General features: G+C 47.8%; 1 long non-coding RNA gene across 1 annotated transcript; it reads right to left on the bottom strand.

The window, feature by feature from the left end:
• Nucleotides 1-3,499: 3,499 nt before the first annotated feature.
• LOC139055443 (uncharacterized) lies at nucleotides 3,500-7,674 on the bottom strand. Its single transcript, XR_011511760.1, has 3 exons — nucleotides 7,511-7,674; nucleotides 6,558-6,722; nucleotides 3,500-4,540 (listed from the first exon to the last, which is right to left on the bottom strand). It is a non-coding gene; the product is annotated as an uncharacterized lncRNA (long non-coding RNA).
• Between the last annotated feature and the right edge of the window lie 8,327 nt (nucleotides 7,675-16,001).

Below are 16,001 nucleotides of genomic sequence, written 5' to 3' on the forward strand. Positions count from 1 at the left end.
CGATACCATTTGCTGTGCAACAGGCAGTAGAGGAAGTGCAGCAGATGCTGGCGCAGGGGATTATTGAACCATCGGACTCACCCTACCACTCGCCCGTTGTCGTGGTTAAAAAGAAAGATGGCAGTATGCGCCTCTGCATCGATTTCCGGCAGCTAAACAAAGTACTCGTCATGGACAATGAGCCTATTCCACGAGTTGACATTAGGGAAAACTTAGGGAAGGCTCGCTATTTCTCCAAGTTTGATTTTACTAAAGGGTACTGGCAGGTACCAATGCATTCAGACTCGAAACATATGACAGCTTTTCAGTCAATGTCCGGCCTTTACCAATTCCGCTTCATGCCCTTTGGTATTAAAACAGCGCCTGCGGTGTTCACTAGGCTCATGCGAAAGGTTGTGGCTGGTATTTCTCATGTATATCATTACTTCGATGATGTGCTTATAGCCACAGACACGTGGGAGACGCACGTAACGACACTGGAATGTTTCTTCCGGCAAGTGCGGCGTGGCCACCTCACTATCAAGCCATCCAAAAGTGAAGTTGGTTCAACTTCGGTGAAGTTCTTGGGCCACATCGTGGGACATGGGGTCTTGCGACCGCAACTGGAGACCCTTGAAAAGATAAAATCTGCAAAAAGGCCACATCGTGGGACATGGGGTCTTGCGACCGCAACTGGAGACCCTTGCAAAGATAAAATCTGCAAAAAGGCCGCGAACAAAGAAAGAAGTCCGTTCCTTTCTTGGACTTACCGGTTACTACCGTGACTTCGTACCCAACTATTCCAATGTGTCTCATCCTTTGACAGACCTCACTCGAAAACGCGCGCCGAACAAGGCAATTTGGGAACAACGTCACCAGGTGGCTTTTGATGAACTTCGACGATTGTTGTCCACCAATCCCATCTTAAAGTCTCCTGACCTAGAGAAGACATTTATTCTCCGCACAGACGCATCGTCTACCAGTGTGGGAGCTGTACTCATGCAGTGTCATGAAGGCGTTCATCCTGTCGCCTACGCAAGCAGGAAGCTCCTTCCGCGGGAGACACGCTACTCTACCGTGGAGCGAGAGGGCCTTGCTCTCGTGTGGGCTGTTCAGAAATTCCACGTCTATCTCTTCGGCAAGCAGTTTGTACTTCAGAGCGACCACCAGCCGCTCGCCTACATTAACTCGGCCAAGCACACGAACAGCCGGATACTCCGCTGGAGTCTGATACTAATGGAGTACGACTTTACGGTGGAATATATAAAGGGTAGTGAAAATGTAGGTGCTGACTACATGAGCCGAGTATGAATTACATCGCGAAGTGTCCCTACTGCATTTATTGCGTTTGTAAACACCTTAGGAACTACTACTGCGCGTGTGGAAAGACTTTTGCATGTGAACACATTGCGCCTTACAGACTGTGAACTTTGGCCACGTACGTGTTTTGAAAAGTTGTTTTCATGAAACAATTTCTTAAAGTGGGGGGTGAAATGTCATATGTAAGTGCCGCGCGTCGCCCCTAGAAGATCGAAGCGGCCACCAAGCTCCGTGAACGACGAGGAAGACAACGGGTGCACGAGCACGGGAGCACGAGGGCGCGTTCGCAGTGTTCGATCCAAGCGGGCAGCAGCTCCGAGCTCCTAGGCGGAACGAGGCGAGGGTTCCTGCCAGGCGAGACGTCCGTGGCAAGGCGCGGAGGACCGCAGAGCCGAGCGTGGACGTCCCAGGGCACCTGCTGCCAGTGCTCGAGACGCTGGCTGACCCGAGGGCCGCCGGTCCCTGAGCTGCCGCACCTGAGCGTGCCGAGCAGCGTTTCAGTCTGGCACAGATGTTGCTGTGCTATACGAGGTCCTCACGTGTGACCGCCGCACGTGGATTGCGAGCGGCGCACGAGCTGGGCACCGAGGTCGTGCTGGACGTGCGACTGTAGCACGTCGGTCGCGAGCGGCGTCCGAGCCGGACATCGAGGACGTGTGGAGCAAGGCGTCCCCTGGCTGCTGCCGCTGCGGCGTCCGAGCGTGCCGAGTCCGGGAACCGTGCTGAACGGGGCCCGAGCGTGTGGTCGTCGCGGCCAGCTCCAGCACGGGAGACCGCACGGTGCCGTGACCAGTGAACTGTGAGCCGCGCAACCCGGGACAGTTTTAGCCCGTGGACACCCTGACTGCAGTTTCTGTATATATTCTGACTGCAACTCTCTGTATATATTCATATTTTAAAGGTTGCTTTGAGTTTCATAAACGCATATAAATGACTCTGTCTTTCTTCCGCCTAACTGCGCACTAGCGAAACTGCCGAACAGTCCTAATCACCACAGCCGTCCTTCGTTCGGAACGAAGTCCTTGTCCAGGAACCATCACAATACGGCAGAGTTCTGTCTCTCAACGCAAGTCTTACGTGTGGACGACGTGACGTGCTCACGGGCACTCGCTTCGTTCGTATGGAAATGAGAACCACAACCCTGGTCCCCAATTACCTGAGAGTGTGGTCATCGTGCGACTACCGCGGCTTGCAACGCGGGTGCCGTCGCTGCGCCTCCAGCGACTACCCTGCACAGTGCACCGCAGCGTTCCGTGGCCGTTCTGGTATGCATGGCTGCGAAAGCCACGGATGTGACCGTCGTTGTCGGCGTTGCTGGGATGGTCACCCTACGGTCGCCTGCCATGTGCAGCGTTCATACACGGACGCTGCTACTGGAGCCTTTCCCTCCCAAGGAAAATGTACACTATGCGATCACTTATTTCAATTTCAACATTGTCTCACAAACATATAGGTGCATTTAACTGGAATGTTGTGATAACTGCTATTGAAATAATTTTTATGCGATATGTATGTCATGTTTGCAATACGAAGTGTTTTGTGCCTATGGAAGGCACAAGTGGCCGTAATGAAATTTTCTTAACCAAGCGCCTGTTACACGTGATAGTTGCGATTTTACAGGTGTCGTTACCTATGATGGCGATTCAATCTAGTCCCCATTGTAGTTGAGCAGCTTGTGATATACCTAACCTAGCCATCGATGTGGCCACTATATTGACATTCACTGGCAGGCTGCTCTTGCAGCCATTGTTATATGAAAGACCATCGAAGTGCCAAGTATTTTCCCAGTTGTCTTTTCTTAAATGCATGTGACGACTGTATTATATGATCTTATTCTGGCACTAGACAATGAGAAGAAATTCTACCTTATGCTACAAACCTGTTCAGAACATAACAGACAAGACGCATCCTTTTTGCTGTGAAGTTGATGGTTGTGCATGAGCTTAAAAAACATCATTATGCTCGTGTCATACTTATGCGATTTCATATTTGCCAATGGCCTAGTGGCAGTGTACTGGCTCCCGTGTAGTGAATATCACTGCCATTTGGTCACCGTGAAATCATGCTCCGTGTACTTGTCTGTCATTTGCTTTGTTGAAAGATGACATTGAAAATGTATTACATTCTTTTATTTACACTGCGGATATAAAAAAATTATTTTCAGCAATGTTACTTTAAATGAATATTTAGAATTCGCGTTCCTTTGATTTTACAACTATTTACAAATGTACTCTTCCAAGGGAGAACAGTGTGCTTGACATGCCGGGCTATCGTTTTCACCATGGCTTGGCCTTTTGACAAAGAACTGTGCAGGGCCTATAAGGTGCGTGAGAACAGTAAACATGGTGGAGCAAAAAGTGTTGTGCTTTGCTGCAGCCCAAACAGGAAGCGAGAAGACGAAGCCCGATATCCTCCCATGCACAGTGCAGATGGCGGTAACAGTGTCGGTGATATGCCAGGAGGAATATGCATCACGATGACAGAAATGAAGCAGCAAATCAATCGACGAACTCCAGCTGCCCAGAGAAGTGGCTGCAACATTCTGCTGATCAACAGGCGTTCAATCCACAGGTGCTAAATGAAAGGCTCTCATGTACTGTCACAGTGGAATTATGCAATCATCTGCAGTAGTGACAGCTCACTGGCACCGGATACGTGAAAACACTGGTTATTGTTGAGCACATTCGATAAAACAGCAGGTGCTCTATTAGGTGTACAGACAGCAGTAATACACATCTGCCTGCAGTGTAAGGCACATGTTTATTGTTGCTGCCGGTGCTGCTGTCGACGCACACACCTTCGCACCCTTCGAAGGTAGTGCTGGTGCTGCTGCAGAGTTGTGCCAAATGGTCTAATAACATTGTCCCGGGCAGCACAGCCTTTCAAATACATTATACGTGCTGCCCTCACTCGGAGAACTCTTTGTGGGAAGGGGTCGCCATTGTCATCGTCACTGCTGCTGTAATCACTGGCATCATCAGACACGTCGTCACCATCATCAAGGCACAAGTTGTGCAACACTGCACATGCTGCAACGATGTTTGCTGCACGGTCAGGTTCATAATGGAGGGCGCGGTACCGCTGAATGTAGTGGAAGCGGCTCTTCAGAAGCCGAATGCATCGCTCCACTACAGACCGCATGGCAGCATGTGCAGTGTTGTACCTGCCTTCTGCAATGCGCGTGGGAGGTGGTCTGGGACCGGAGTCAGCAGCCATGGTTCCAAGGAGTAGCCGCTCTTACCTGCATGACCATAAAAAATGTTATTGAATCATCTGCAGAAACCTGAGTAACGGAAGCATGGGTCGTGTAACATACACCTACTACAGAAAGGCTGCAATAAAGGAATGTACAGGCTGAGCACCTGACGCAGCTGTGATCACAGATAATACCTGGGACATAGTAACAACCCTATTTGCAGCAAGGCAGATCTCTGTGCCAGTTGTGTGGTCTTCACTCCTAAATGAATATCAGTGTAAAAGAGAAAGTGACAACAGAGGTTGCCTTCAGAACTACAGAAATTTCTGTTGTACAACAGACATTTCGTGTTGTGACTACAGAAGTACACTCTGTCGTATGTATGCTGTTACAACAGAAAGCTGAAGCTCTACAACAGATTTTTGTAGTACCACAGAAAAATTTGTCATCACAACAGGCACCCTGTTGTCCCAACAGAAATGTTCCTTAAGTAACCTGACAAACTTCTGTAGTGCTACAGAGAGCTGTTGAAGTACTACAGAAACCTATCCTTGCAACAGGGCCCCAACTGTCATAACAGAAGTGTTTCTGAAGTAATGCTCTCTTGTGCTACAGAGACCTCCTGTTGTACGCCAGAAACCTATCGTCGCAACTTGTACCCAATGATGACAACAGAAGTGTGCTAAAATTATGCGATGCGACAGTCTCCTGTAGTGAGTGCTTCTCGAATACGTTAACTGCTTTTACTTATATTTCTTCTATTGTCTGTATGTAACTTGCCTGTATACTATTTTATGGTACCCACTCCTGCTACAGCCGTGCAACAGGGCTGTAATATACCCAATACATAAACTACAAAATTTGCTTGTGCGTCGTTTCCGGTTCCTTCAGCACGTATGTTCACTATTGCCAAGGACCTGGCTGCTCGCGCTGCTATATAGGCTGTGCCGATGCTGCACTGTTGACCCAATGCTATTCTTCGTGTTGCAATCATGTCAATATGCGCAATTTTCGGTTGCCGCACAGAGCAACACTGCGAAAAGGCCAAACTATGCAGAACCAGGTCTGCACCATTGGGCACGAAGAACGGGATAAACCAAAATGAGTTCCGGAACATACATGGCTCCTTTCCAGATTGGGAAATAGATTCGTGCTCGGGAGCAACGTAAGGGATAGCAAAAGAATTCAGTAGCACTTTATTGACAAATCTGAGTGAAACAAAATGCATTAGCATTACGTCGCGCCTATTCAAGGCACCAGCTCAACAACTTAAACCGTGTTAACCGCATTGTGAAGTGTTCTGGCAGCACAAGGGCCCAAGGCAACGCAAACGAGACTAGCACTTTGTCATCTTGGCTTTTTATTTTGTTAATGCGTCAGCGTAAGTGCTAAAGTGGAAAGAAGTGTATGTGTATATTACACACATCATATATATATATATAAATATATATATATATATATATAAATATATATATATATATATATATATATATATATATATATATATATGTGTGTGTGTGTGAAACGACACCTTTGTGCACTCTGGCACCACTAACGTGAACACATTAACAAAAAAGTTTCCGTGTGCTGTCAGCAATCAGAACCAATGCGCCTAATATTCTACTGCTCAAAACGTATTAAGATGGTAAGCCAAAGCTCATTTGGACCGACTGTCTCATGTCCACCAGCTGCACTTGCCAACTTGAGTAGCCGCCAACTTGAAAACCAAAGCTCACGAAAACCAGCAACAGCTCATTTGTGCACCAGCTCTTGTCTCACACACACACACACACACACACACACACACACACACACACACACACACACACACACACACACACACACACACACACACACACACACACACACACAACCGTGCCCCCAAGGTTGAACCTGTGTGAGAAGGCTGTCTGTGAACGGAGCAACTCAAAGCAAAATTACACTAGAAACACTTCATCGCCGCATGGGAAATAACTTTATTGACTTCAACGAGAACCGTCGTAAATGAGGCATTCCGGGAGGCACTTTTAACTGCTGTGATATGTAGACCTTCGTTTCTTACCGAGTGACGTAGACCGCAGGTAACACCAGATAATTATCATATCCACGTGCTTCGTGGTTGGAAGCACCTCAGGGTCTTCAGTCACATCCGTATGGACGCTTCTGTGCGGGGTTTTCGCTAAAGATAAATGTATAGCAATGGACGCCGCGCCTTCTGCGAGTGATCCTGCACAAGAACGTGAACGGATGAATCCCGAGGTTATACGATGAAGATTGCAGCAGGTCTCATCTTTCCGTGCAAAATGGAAACGCGCAAAAGCGCAAAACTAATGCTCACGCATTATACTGTCGCATGACTCCAATTGTTCGTGCTCAATTTAGCTTTATAGAAGGCCCACGTTGGCCCCATAAACCCAGCCATGTAGGCAAGGCAAAATTTGGGGCCTCTAACTTTTGCACATGCACAGATCCTAGGGCTACCAATGTGCGGCGCGCAGGTGTGGAAGAGAACGGCGAACACGCAGCGCAATACAAGCGAGGTAGCTAGCAATAGCGGACGGTCAGCACCAGACGACAGATGTGCCTACTCAAGGATTGACGTCCACTCCTCTCCCCGAGTTTAACACTGAAACGCGTAACACCCGGAAAATGATGCAGAAATAATGCACATGGAAGCAAGTGACTACGAGTGTATAAATCATAACAGCGCAAGGTGCTAATACAAACAATGCAGGCGCTTTAATCGCGTCAACCTCATTTGAACGCCGCCAACATGTGATCTCGAGCATCACCACTCAACGGAAAGTTACGTAACTGTAGGCGGCTTCCGAAAACCTCAATACGCAAGTGATAAAACAGACGTACGCCGTTGTGAACATGCCCCTTAAGCAATATAAGAGATTCCAATTAAAATAAAGGCGCCTTCATTGCGGAACGTGCCGCTAGGTCTCCCGACGAGAAGGCGCTTTAAAGAATGAAACCACGAGACGTGTCAAAGTGCCAATGACTACTTACGTGAGCAACAAGATGTGTAAGGCAGGTTGCGCCCCGCAATTCATAGGCAAAGACGCGCCAGAAACTTCACGGCTGGTACTGACAAAAATAAAGAACGGAAAAGGCAACGGTTCTAAAGTTCCGCAAGCAGGGAAGCTGCCCGCTCGCTCGGTCCGCTCGGTCCGCTCGACTGCCTAGACTGCGGCGGCGCGCAAGCGATCAATCACCACTCTTCGCTTTGTCAGCTAGCCGCCGCGGGTGCTGCGGCGCTGCATCCTCTTGCGGCGTAAACTGCGGCGCGGCTCCAATGAATAGCAAAAGTAAAATATTCTGGTTTCGCGCTCGGTATACCCTCTGCGCACGTGCCTGATTCGCATTAGTAAGCGTGACCGATGTGGAAATGGAACATTTCACGTGAAGAACAGAAGCCGGGTGCTCAAACAATTAGAGCATCATCACGTTTCTTTGTTCATTAATATGAAGCATTCTTTGAATCATTCTTGGCACTTTGCGGTAAGTTGGTAGGTTCGTGCCTCGCTTTAATACATACAAAATAATGTGTGACCTATGATGAAATCCAACTGCTGCCATGGAGCACAGCAGCGCGGTGTTCTATCAACTAGCCCACGATTGGTTTCTTTTTTCTTATTTATTGTCGGCCACAGTGAAATACGCGCTAACCAAAAAGAGAAAGCGAAAATTGTAGAACCAATATAAAATCATTTTCTAGTCCAGCTTGGCTGGCAGTGTGCTTTAAAATTCTCTGAGCGTTGTGATGGGCTGTAAGCTCGACAGCCACTGAGAGACACACCCTTGCCGTCTTTGCATTTCTATTTCTTTGAAAGTGTAACGCGCTTGCAGATGAACAGCCAGGCGTGTCGGGCTCGCCGGTCACATTGAAACCAGGCCATGCGGGCGCTCGGTACACAGTGCAGGCCAGTCAGCATTATCAAGTCGTGTGGTGCTCCATCGTCGCTGTTCATGTTCAGTTAGCATATGCCATGAAATGTAGTTGAAAGTCCTTTTTTAACGTTCGCTGAAGCATGCACGGTGCTCTGGTTCCAAATGCAGCCAGCTCTTTAAAACACTCGGCGAGTGCGCCGCGTGCAACGTTCTCGTCTTCTTTCCTCGCGACAGCTCGCGCTTTGAGGCGCCATGTTATACCCGTGCCACACGGGCACATAAAATGGCATTCAGGAGTTAAGGCCGTAAGTTCCCGAATGAAATTTTTTTCGGCAGAGCTGCCACACGACCAAATTTAATGACATTTGACCCGATGATGTCGATGACAGCGTCTTCTGAAGTGCGCAATATCAGGGTATAAATGAAAAAAATTGATATGCATTTACAAGTTTAAACTGCCGTAATAAACAGTGAAATATAAAACTAAGCATACTATGGCGCCGTTAGTTTGTTTCTTGCTGTCTTTTAGAATTGGCCATAGCAACTGTGGCTAATGTATGTCAAATCCGAAGCCCAGAGACAAAATGGCGCCTGCCGCAGTGAAGCCGTTGCAACGCCGACGTGAGGAAGTTCGCCGAGCACAACTTCTGACAGCTGCGTTGATATGCCTCCGCGCGATCGCAGGCTCCAAGAGCAAAGAGAAGCTCTCCGGAATGCATGGAGCGTTTTTGAGGCGATTTTCGCCTCGCGGCGCCGATTTGACGCCCGGCGTCGAGAAAAAAATTACCGACGATTACGTTACTTCCTAATGCGAAATTTGAGCGCAGCAAATAAGCTGTTTCACCTTTTCGATAGATTGAGGCAAAGAAATCGAGCAACACATGTATGCGCTATCACAGAATTTTTTTTTATTTTTCACACGTATTCCTTTAACAAAGACTCCACTAACAGTTCTTGACAGTCATGAAGGAAGCTGTCTTACACTCACCGCATTAAGTTGTGGAAGGTGCGCTGGCCTCGAGGGATATTTGTAACCGTTTGTTGTCGAAAAATGAGGAATGTCACCTTTCCGCACAGATTGCATGCATGAAGAACACAGTCTGAATTGACACAAGTCCGAGTTGGGAAACGCACACGGGAGATTCTCACGGCACGTATCCGGAAGCGGTTTCACGTCATTTTGGAACCAGAGCCTATCACACACTGAACACACACTTCCAAACGGATTGTCTGTAAACTGTCACCGGAAAGCATTTGTTGCACCCTGACTGTTTGCGAGCCTTTGTTTGCGTTTGGCCTCGGCCTCGGCCGCGCGAACGGTAGAGTCTTCTCTGCGACGGCGATGAGCTTCTGCTTCAGCCTCGCTTTACTGCTGGTTGCTCTCGACGGCGGCGATGAGCCTCCGCTTCGGCGGTGCGAACGGCAGGGTCTTCTCGGCGGCGGCGATGAGCTTCTGCTTCAGCCTCGCTTAGGGCCCGTACATGGTCGCTCCGCCCGTCCGTTCCGCCCTCGTCCGGTCGCGAGCGGAAGCCCGAAAGGCGGAAGGTGTCGCAAAATTCGATGCACGCTCAATCCGCACGAGCGGAACGCACGCGCACTCCTATTGGGCGACGCGGTCTGTTGACAGCTGGCAACCGTTCGGCGGAGCAAAGGTGTTCAAGGTTGGCAACGACCTTTGACAGCAGACGAGACAGCAGACGACACTGGCATATTTTTGCAGATGTGATTTCAATTTTCCGCGTTCCGGCGAAAATGCGACTCTAGGCTGCCACATTCTGTTCTGCAGCCGTATGTGTTGCATTGGCACCGTCATCGTTCTTCGAAACATTGCACAGTCGTCTTATCTGCGCCACCTTTTACAGATGTATTGCAATCGCATCACGTCGCAGCACGCGACGTATTCTCAGATGATTACTTTCAGTGCACGCTGCCTTGGCTGGTTGAACAAAACCTCTCTAATTATCCAACGTGATGCGTTCTGCGACACGCGAAACTGATATTGTCGCCGGAAGCGCGGTGGCGCGGTTTCTATAGTGTTAGTGACAGCTTGCAAGAATACAGAACACACGCACATCTGTCGCGGAATGTATTTGCGTAGGTCGCCAAGACGCACATTTCTACCACTGAGCACGCGTGTGAGGCCCCGAGTACAGCTTGCTGATACGCTTGCTCGTGCTTCTTTTTTTCACTCTGCCAATTTTAAGAGGGTGCTTAAAGCAGTTGGATGCATGGAATGCCTTTTCCTTAAATGATATGCTCAGCGATGACTGAAGTTCTCACCGTGTGCAGAAAAAGTTGTGCATGAGTGGTTAACTTCATGCAGCAAGGAATTGAAGGTTAAGCAGTGAGTGTACAATTCATTATGACTGGCTTAAAGCAATGTGTATGTATTGCGGTGACCTTATGCAGATATATGCATACTCATGAGATATGTTTCCAAGGGGAGTACTTATTTGAAAGCATATAATTTACATTGCTGATAAGAAAACTTATTTTGAGTGAAATCAAACAATTGCATTCTTTCTTGCCAGCCTGGCTACCCAATATGTTGCCACCTTACTACTTAACATACCTAATTTAACATTTCAAAAATGCACAAACATTACCAAAGCGCACAAAATTAAGCAGTACCTTGACAGGCATGCTTCCTCTCTCACCCATGGCACCAAACAAGGATGTTCGACTTGGGACTGTTTGATACTGTTGGCATCATACATGCGTGTTCTATTTTGATTGCTCTACATATAAAAAATAAGCTCTAATCAGGTTATATGAGTTAGTTGGGCATGAGCTGCATGTTGTTTATGTATTTATGTAGTAACAACCTTGCTAGCTCATGCACAGCCATATTTTAGGAAAATGAAAAATGCATAGCATAACATAAACAGCTGGCCAGTGCCTGTATTTATTTGAAAGCAAACTGACATTATCAAGTGTAGCTTAGCAGTGAGTTCAGTGACCTCTTGTGGTGTGAAAAGGTTGATGTAGTTAGTAGTTTTGTGTTTGTCTTTCTTACTTAGTTGCTGTTTTAACATGCACATGACAATGAAATGAAGGTGCGTAGGGCAGAATGTTTCCTCACAAAAAGCGAGGAAACATTCATTGTCATTTTTTATTTCCATAACAAACTAGCGAATAGTTCCTTAGGTTCAGTTTTGTGAATAATGCACAAGGTGTTCTGCGTAAAACTGAAAGATTGTAGTGCTCTATTACCTATTCACTATTTGGGTAGCCAAATGAATGATACTCCCATTAGCACTGTGAGAGCACAGAAATTTGCAGTCAAGAAGCCGTAGTGGCTCAGCCTCTGTGGCAAATGTAAAATTGTTCCAAAAGAAAACATGCATACTGGTGAATTGGGTATGCATTCACATCTACTATTCAAATCCACACATCACAAGTAATCTTTCATTCCTTGGCACATTTCTCACCATTGTACAGACTTGGTTTCAGCGCTCTGTGTGTGCAGTAATATAACTTGGTAAATCAAAGCTGCGGTTATTCAGTACACTGAAAGAAACTTTGCGTGTGGGTTAGATAATATAATGCTCCTACATATGGGTCAGCTTAGTATTATCAGCTGCTTTCTTTACTAGTTAACTGTTACGCCTGAACTGTACGGTGCCACTGGACAATGCTGTATCCCTGCAGGCACGCTAGAACAGCTTGGATATGCACAAACAACCCTTTACATCACACTTAAATTAAGGTGGTGTAGATTTGCTGTCACAATGTGCTTGTAAGCATAACTGCCGAGCATTCAAGAAAGTGTTTGAAATGTAAGGGTGGATGCTCAGGTTTGCATTTGTATGTTTTATGTTAGACGTTTTACATTTACAGTGCAAGGACACACCGATGAACAGGAAGGATACCACACAAATTCTCGTGTTGTGGAAACTGTTTCCACTTGTAAAAATTTTTGAGTATGTTCTAAATGACATGAGCTAATGTTGTAATGCTATTTTAATGTTTAACATAGCTGTACACGTTTGTGTACATCAAGTACACCATGAAATAACAGTCATTGGGGTATGCTTGAAAGGCACCTTCAGCATCTGCACTTCAAACCGCAGCCATGTCGTAGCCATTGTAGGTGAAACAGAAGTAGTCAACGCGAAATTGACCGCCACTTTAGCAGTTTGCATGCAAACACACATTCATGTGGTGGCATTGTTTATTTTGGTTACCTGGCCCAGGCAAGTAATGCGAATAGGAGAACAATTATCAAACATCATTAGCTTAGTTAGGCCCAAAATACTCAGTCGGGTAACTATTAATAGCAGTAGTCGAGTACACGCTTGAAAGGCACCATTAGCAGTCTGCATGTCAAAGCGCAGTCACGTCGTCGCCACTGTTGCTGAAACGGCAGCACTCAATGCGAAAATGACAGCCACTGTTGGCAGCTTGCATGCAAACACACATTCATGTGGTGGCATTGTTTATTTTGGTTACCTGGCCCAGGCAAGTAATGCGAATAGGAGAACAATTATCAAACATCATTAGCTTAGTTAGGCCCAAAATACTCAGTCGGGCAACTATTAATAGCAGTAGTCGAGGGCACGCTTGAAATGCACCATTAGCAGTCTGCACGTCAAATCACAGTCATGTCGCAGCCATTGTTGTATTTGTTTATCTGATGGCAAGTAACACCAATGTAAGCACAATTATTCACCCTGAATAGCTTTGCTAGCATTGTTTGTACTACAAAATTCTGAGTGAAGTTGAATGTGTTTTATTGAGGCAATGATTTATTTCACAAGCCATCGGCATAGCGATCGACGGCCAGGTTCAAACAATGACATTTGTGAAGTAATAAATGGTGAAAGTTGCAAAAGCTATCAGTGCACTGCTTTGCTGGGCTCCATTTACTGAAAAATGTCTTTGCAACGACGAAAGCATCAGACAGGAAATGACACCCCACTGCACAATGTTATTCGTGTTGAAATTTTTTGCCATCATATGTGATGGGCAGCGAAACCATCTGTTTACTAAGACTGATTGCATGAAAAATGCAACAGCATAGCAAGGTGTAGTTTCACAATATGGCACCCTTTCATGTGCACTTCTGGCGAGCTGCCACATGCATTGATGCATAAACATGAACAGAGGTAAGAGGCTAAGTTGCTGTGCAACCCCCATGACGCTTTTAAGAAAATCTATCTCTAAACCTTTCTGTTTTCATAGGCGATCAAAATCTGTTTTGAGCAAGTTGGTTAATCACACTGCAGCAACAACACAAGAAGCAAGGACAGAAAACACAGCGAGTAGGCAGATTGAGAAGACGAGGTAGACCAGTGAGAAAGGTTTTAATGAGATGGAAGAGGCCAGCCCTGCCGTGTACATGAGTTAGTGCTTTGAATGAGATTGGTTAAGGAAAATGTGTAATGACTTTGCTGAAAGAAAACTAGTAAAAGCAAATGCGAATATAATATCAAAGGACACAAATCATGGTAAGCGCACGCACGCATGGAAGCAGGCACGTATTCACACACAAATGCGAGAACTAAGAAAAACTCCAACGTAAAGAAATGTGGGAAACAGAAAAAAAATTGACAAACGCAAGAAAACATACATTTACAAACAGACGCGGGTCGAGGTATTATAGGAGCGGGTTCACAAGCTGCTGTGCTTACCTTCTCATATGTTTTCTCTTTTTAACCGTTCTCTTAACACTGTCTTGGGAATTTTTAGTTGCATTCATGACATTAGTGCTCTCAGGCGCGTCCACATTTCACGACAGCGCTGAACGTCTTGACGTATGCAATTATAATGTTGTTCCCTAATTTCCCCCCACCGATAGAAGCATCTTTAACCGTGCAGTAACAACTTTTGAAACAAACGATAGATGTACGAAGCAGAAAAGGCCGGTGTGATAGGGCTTCTCTATCGGGCTACTACATAAGAAACGCAATCGGCAACACTTATGCTCAGCTCACTTCTGAGCACACGAACATCGCGTAGTACGACCACTTCTACACCCAGTAACGCTGCAACACATCGCACATATATATCACGATTTGTAGCTCGCAAACGCACTTTATAACAGCAAGAGCACAGCTCGAACGTCGCGGTCACCACGGCGCATCGCAGCCGGCAAAACGGCTCGTACACAGTATAGCACACGCAGAATGGCAGCGATAACTAGGCGATAAGAACTTATCGCTACTGATCGTATCGTTACTTCTGAAAGTTGCGAAGGGCTGGCGTTCACCACTCCGCGGCAACGATCCGCATACACAGAGCAGAAACCAAACGTGTACGGTGGGTGCGCCAATCGGACGCTACTTATTTCGCCACGCCTTGAACGTGTGTGCTGCTCAGAATGCACGTGTATGTGATGGAGTTCTCGTCTGCGACGCACACGCGAAGCATGGCACAAGAAATCACGAAGTCGACAGCTTCAAATATTTCTTCCGACGCTCTCGTAAACACAACACACACTTCCTGCGCTCCGTCTGTTTCTGTTGGCGATCGCACGCACTGATGAGGTCTGGAAGCGTACACCGGCTTGCTTCTTCCGATGACTATCTCCGTGGGTGCCACATATCTCTGGTAAACATCACAAACAGGAGAAAAAAATAGACTGTTTCTGACGCGGCTGTAGCCTAGGCCTTGCGTCCCTGCTTCGCTTCGCTTCGAGCACGCGCCATGTTTGCTGTGACGACAGCCGAACTATCCGCCTCGGACCAGCCAATGGGAGACGAGCAGGCGGCCGGACGGGAAACTTGCGTCCGCTCTTCGCTCGCCAGTAGAGAGCTATCCGCACGCGACCGGACGAGGGCGGAACGGACGTGCGGAGCGACCATGTACGGGCCCTTAGGGCACATTCACACCGAAAGCGGTGCGGCTAAGCGGCCAAGCGGATTTTCAACGCGGCGAGGCGGTGAGCGCGCGCGCCTGTTCAGACCGGACGGCTTGCCTGGCGGCCCGCGTGGCAGCGAGGGCGGAGCATCCGGCGTTTTCGTGGCACACGTGTCGCCATCTCTTGACACCAGTCGCCCGTCCTCAACGCGCGCGCGCGAGCGTCGTCACCGCACCACCGTCGTCTGGACAACCGCTCGCGCTTGCTAACCACTTGTGAAGCAGCTCGGACGAAGAAGACGAAATAGTTGGCATTCTACTCGCCGCCACTTCAGGAGCTTTTCAAGACGAGCAGCAGAAAGCTCGAAGACCGCCCGCCAACACCGCTGGTGGGTCCGCCCCGCCTTGCAAGAACGAGAGCGAATTGGTCATGCCAGTTCTTTGATGCTTGTATTCAGTGTCCTTGAGTACGTCGTGTCTCTTGTCACATAGCATCGCGCAACAAGGAGTCGATCAAAAGTGCAGCGCAAAATTCAGCTGTCTCGGTGGATGCCTTTTGAGTCGGCTTGTCTCCTCGAGCCCTGGTTGGCTGCGGGAAAGCGGGAAGCTCCGGCGGGGCGGAAAAAATCGGTCCGAGAGCGATCGGGCTGCCCGCCGCGTTTTCCGCCTGCTTTGCCCGCTCGGCGAGGAGGTTTTCGCCGCTTTCCGCTTTCCGCCTGCGCGGCGGCGATGAGCTTCTGCTTCAGCCTCGCACTGGTTGCTCTCGACGGCGGCGATGAGCCTCCGCTTCGGCGGCGCGAACGGCAGG

The sequence above is a fragment of the Dermacentor albipictus genome, chromosome 2 (assembly GCF_038994185.2).
Source record: "Dermacentor albipictus isolate Rhodes 1998 colony chromosome 2, USDA_Dalb.pri_finalv2, whole genome shotgun sequence".
Classification (NCBI taxonomy): Eukaryota; Metazoa; Arthropoda; class Arachnida; order Ixodida; family Ixodidae; genus Dermacentor; species Dermacentor albipictus.